Below are 5,659 nucleotides of genomic sequence, written 5' to 3'. Positions count from 1 at the left end.
GCAACAACAGGCAGCAAAATCAACCATACCGAGCACCTCACCTGAGGCAAAACCAAGGACCACCGAACAATCAGCAGCAAACCTCTCAATTTACTCATTCTTCTATATTTTCTAATGAAGAATTATTACAAGCTTTTGAGAAAAGACAACTGGCCATGGAAAATACCATCGTGAACAGTATTAACACCAGTCTGAATGGTTTCACCTCTACTCTACAAGCTTTTATGACACAACTTGGTTCAGCACAAAATTCCAGTAACCAACCTTCAAGCACCACTGGAATCCCCTCTCAACCATTACCTAATCCAATGGGAGGAATTAATTCCATCACCCTGAGGTCCGGAACCACACTGCAGGAGAGGAATCAGGAGGAACCAAGCTCACCAGAATACGCCTCAGCTGAAGAGGTGGTAGAAATCGAAGATGTTGAAGAGGAAGAGGATATACAGGACATAGCCGAAGAAGAGATAGCTCAACCACAGGAAGAGGCACAAAAAGGTGCAGGCACCATAGAAAACACTGCTCCCATTCCATTTCCACAACTTGCAAGGAAGACTAGGAAGCAGCTGGAACCTGATCCTAAAATGGTAGAGATATTCAAAAAGGTTGAGGTAACTGTTCCCCTTTTTGATGTTATTCAGCAGGTACCTAAATATGCAAAGTTTCTAAAAGACTTATGTATCCATAAAGATAAAATTATTGAATTAGAAACTATTCCTTTAGGTAGTTCTATATCTGCTTTAATGGGATGATTACCTGAAAAATGTAGTGATCCAGGTCCTTGCATAGTTAGTTGTACTATTGGTGGTGTAGTAATTTATGATTGCATGTGTGATTTAGGAGCATGTGTCAGTATAATGCCTTTCTCTATATATGATGTTTTAAGGCTCCCTCCCTTAAAAAGGTCAGCAGCTCGTTTTGTGTTAGCAGATAAAAGCATTATTACAGTTGCTGGAGTTGCTGAAGATGTTTTGGTGAACATTAAAAGGCTCACATTTCCCACTGATTTTTATATCTTGGAGATGCCCCATAATGATTCAGATAAGCCATCATCAATCCTACTTGGAAGACCATTCCTGAAGACATCAAAATTCAAATTGGATGCTTTTTCAGGGACATACTCCTTTGAAATAGATGGCCGCATAGTAATCTTCAATCTGAATGGAGTCATTAACAACCCCCCAGAAGATCGTTCTATCTTCCAGTGTGATGTCATAGACGAAAGTGTGGCTGAAGTTCAAAAGGAAGAGTTTGAAGAGAGGCACACTGGACAAGGTCCAAGTATGGGGACCTTCTTAACTGACAATGAGAACACTTCTCCATTTTCACAAGCCCCAGATAACCCAGAGATTGTCCACGATCAAAAGTTAGAATTGAAACCTCTCCCTCCACATCTCAAATATGCTTACCTTGAGGATGAGCAGAAGCTTCCAGTTATTATTGCAAGAGAACTGACTTCTCAACAAGAAGAACAGCTACTTGATGTGTTGAGGAAGCATAAGAAGGCAATAGGGTGGATTTTGGTAGACATAGTAGGAATCAACCCTCAAATATGCGAGCACATAATATTTTTAGAAGAGGGAGCAAGACCTGTCCGTCAACCACAAAGAAGATTGAATCCTACCATCTTGGAAGTTGTCAAAAAGGAAGTGACCAGACTATTGGAGGCTGGTATCATATATCCCATTTCAGACAGTGAATGGGTAAGCCCAGTGCAAGTGGTGCCCAAGAAGTCCGGAGTCACTACAGTGAAAAATGAGCATGGAGAGCTCATAGCAACTAGAGTTCAGAATGCTTGGAGAGTCTGCATTGATTACAGACGTCTCAACCAACCTACTCGTAAGGATCACTATCCACTTCCATTCATTGATCAAATGCTGGATCGCCTGTCTGGTAAATCACATTATTGCTTTTTAGATGGTTACACAGGTTATTTCCAGATTCATATAGCTCATGAGGATCAGGAAAAGACTACTTTTACATGTCCTTTTGGAACCTATGCTTATAAAAGAATGCCCTTTGGCTTGTGCAATGCACCAGCTACTTTCCAAAGGTGCATGATGAGTCTTTTCTCTGATCTTATTGAGAACTGTATGGAAGTTTTTATGGACGATTTTAGCGTTTATGGTGATTCTTTTAACCTTTGCTTAGATGGATTATCTAGAGTATTAGATAGATGTATTAATACAAACCTTGTATTGAATTTCGAAAAATGCCACTTTATGGTAAAGCAAGGGATTGTATTGGGACATGTGGTATCTAATAATGACATTTCTATAGACTCAGCAAAGGTGAATGTTATTTCTAGTTTACCTTACCCCACTTCTGTGAGGGAAGTCCGTTCGTTCCTTGGCCATGCAGATTTCTACAGGAGATTTATTAAGGACTTTAGTAAGGTGGCACTTCCCTTATCCAGATTACTACAAAAGAATATTAAGTTCGAGTTCAGTGAGGATTGCAAACAAGCATTTGATAAGCTAAAGACTGTTCTAACTCAAGCTCTAATTGTGAGAGGACCCGATTGGAGCCAGCCATTTGAAATCATGTGTGATGCTTCCAACCATGCAGTAGGAGCAGCACTGGCTCAGCGTGAAGGTAAAAATCATTTTGTTATTGCCTATGCGTCTAAGACTTTAGACACTGCCCAGTCCAATTATACCACTACTGAGAAAGAGCTACTTGCTATTGTTTTTGCTCTGGATAAATTCCGGGCTTATTTACTTGGTACTAGAGTAGTAGTGTACTCGGACCATGCAGCTCTAAAGTACCCATATTTATGGAGATGTGGTGCTGACCAGATAATTAGACGTTGTGTACCTCAATCAGAATTCCAGTCCATTTTAGAGGCATGTCACTCATCTGAGAGTGGAGGACATTTTGGCCCTCAACGAACAGCTAGAAAGATCTTAGATTGTGGATTCTGGTGGCCTACTCTTTTTAGAGATGCTGCTGAGTTTTGTAAATCTTGTCACCCATGCCAGAAATTTGGTAACATATCCAAGAGGGATGAGATGCCTCAACAATATATGCTTTTCTGTGAAACTTTTTGATGTTTGGGGCATTGACTTCATGGGTCCATTTCCAAATTCTAGAAGATATTTTTATATATTGTTAGATGTAGATTATGTTTCCAAATGGGTGGAAGCAATTCCTACCCGCACTGATGATGCTAACACTGTTGTTTCCTTTGTGAGAAACCATATTATATGCCGCTTTGGATCACCACGAGCGATCGTAAGCGATCAAGGCACCCATTTTTGTAACAGGAGACTAACAGGATTGATGAAGAAGCATGGGATAATCCATAAAGTTGCAACAGCTTACGATCCCCAAACTAATGGGCAAGCCGAGGTGTCAAACAGAGAAATTAAACGTATCTTGCAAAAGATAGTAAAGTCTCACAGAAAAGATTGGAGCACCAGACTATAAGATGCACTGTGGGCATATAGAACAGCATACAAGACACCCATTGGGATGAGTCCCTTCCGCTTAGTTTATGGAAAAGCTTGTCATCTCCCAGTTGAAATCGAACACAAAGCCTTCTGGGCAGTTAAAAAGTGCAACATGGGGATTGAGAATGCTAGAGCTGAAAAAAAGTTACAACTGCAGGAACTGGAGAACCTTCGCCTAGAAGCTTATGAGAACTCTAGAATATACAAGGAAAAGATGAAAGCTGTGCATGATCAAAACATCAAGAAGAGAGAGTTCCAACCTGGAGATTTTCTTCTCCTTTACAAATCTCGACTGAGGCTCATGCCCGGCAAGTTGAGATCAAAATGGGAAGGTCCATACAGAATAGAGAAGGCTGAACCGTACGGAGTTTATCACCTAAGCCATCCTTCAAGTTCTGAACATATTAAGGTCAATGGACACCTCTAAAGCTATACCATGGTGAGAAGGTGCAAAAGAGCAAGGAGGTTGAGATCTTCTGCCTGGAAGATCCCTACATAGCAACAGATTGAGCTAGTGGAGCGTCCAACTTACGGACGTTAAATCAAAGTGCTTGGTGGGAGACAACCCACCGCGGTATGATCGTTCTTTTCTTCACTTTTAGTTTTTCTTCTTTAAATAACTATTCTCTTTGTTAGTGCTTTCGTGCTCTTTCAATTACATGTCTTTATATTTCTTAAAAAAAAATTTCGCCGCACGACGCGATCGCACAAGCGACGCATCCGCGTGGCAGGGGGAGTAAAGAAAAATAAAAATGAACAGAAAGTTACGCAGGAGCAGCGCTGGAGTCGTGCCAAAGGCACAATTTACTCCACGCGACCGCGTCGCATGGAAATCATGGCCTCCCACGCGACCGCGTACTCCACGCGGCCATGTGCCCTGCATTTTCGACGTAAAAGGGTGCACAATGCTATATTGTGCGAGAGTGCTGCTGGATTGGTGCTGGAAGCACAATCCTGGTCACGCGACCGCATCAATTAATTTCTGATGCACACTCACGCGATCGCATGACCCACGCGATCGCGTCACCTTAATTTGGCAATTGAATTATATTGAACAGAGAGTTGTGCTGGAGCGAGGCTGCACTCGCGCCAGCAGCACAATGTAGGTCACGCAACCGCGTGACCGAGCGATTGCCCCCCTTCATGACGCGCATCCACGCGAACGCGTGCCTTCCGAGGCCGCGTCGCATGCGCCGCACAGCTCAACCCAATAAGCCAAATTATCTTATCTTTCTCTTCTCCAAACCCTACTTTTTCTTTTTCCCCCTTCTTTCTTCTTTCTCCCTTTCCCCTTCTACCTCACCTTTCACTTTCTTTCTCTCTCACCACCATTAACAAGGTTTTACCTTCTTCTTCCTTCTTCTCTTTTCTATCATTCTTATTATAGTATGTATATATATTGTTATTTTCTTTTTATTTTCTTTTTCTTTTCACATCTTTATTTTTCCTTCTTCTTTTACATGGTGTTAGAAACCTTTTGAGTCATCATTCCTCATTATATGCTTGTGGATTATTGCAAATTGTTTGACAATTATTTTTCTCCTATTTAAGGGATTGCTTGCATGTTCAATTTCATACTTTTTATATCTTGTTTACCATGCATGCCATGTATTTGTGAAAAAGCCCATATAGCACTATGCACTTTTCTATATTACTTTACTCTACTCTGCAATGCTTGCTTTTCACAAATTCCCTTTCATATTTTATTATTTAAATTTAATTGTCAATACAACTGTGATCGTTAGTTTGTTACAAATGGTAACCTAACTTGGACATTGAATGTTTGATATATGCTACTCATGCCTTTGCCTGCATGCCAATAAACCTCTTGCATTCCATTGTCCTACATGCACTTGCTATATTTCCATTGATGAGCTTTTCACATGTAATCCGGACCATGTGTTCATTCCATTTATCTTTATTGTGCATTGACTATCACTTACAATACCATCTTCCTTGCTCTATCTCTATGAATTTAATTTTCTTTCTCTTCCCTTCTTTCAGGATGGCCACCAAGAAAGGACAAGAGAAAGCTACTTCCAAACCATCAGCAAGAAGAGGAACTAAAAGAGCATTAGTAGCAGAGCGTTCTTCAACCGCAGTCAAGCCCTCAACAAAAAGAGTTTAGAGGATAATAAAGGTTGACGACAAAGAGAAAGCCTTTCCAGCAAAGGACACTGCGCGATTTCCCAATCGCTACTGTGAGC

At 41.0% G+C, this 5,659-nt stretch overlaps 1 long non-coding RNA gene across 1 annotated transcript in view; it reads left to right on the top strand.

Annotated features, from left to right (window-relative positions):
• LOC127742406 (uncharacterized) overlaps positions 1-5,659 on the top strand; it is a 15,709-nt gene that overhangs the window by 6,991 nt on the left and 3,059 nt on the right. The window lies entirely within an intron of this gene.

The sequence above is a fragment of the Arachis duranensis genome, chromosome 10, assembly GCF_000817695.3.
Source record: "Arachis duranensis cultivar V14167 chromosome 10, aradu.V14167.gnm2.J7QH, whole genome shotgun sequence".
Taxonomy (NCBI): domain Eukaryota; kingdom Viridiplantae; phylum Streptophyta; class Magnoliopsida; order Fabales; family Fabaceae; genus Arachis; species Arachis duranensis.
The sequence above is the reverse complement of the archived record's forward strand: the minus strand, read 5'-3'. Positions and strand labels throughout refer to the sequence as shown.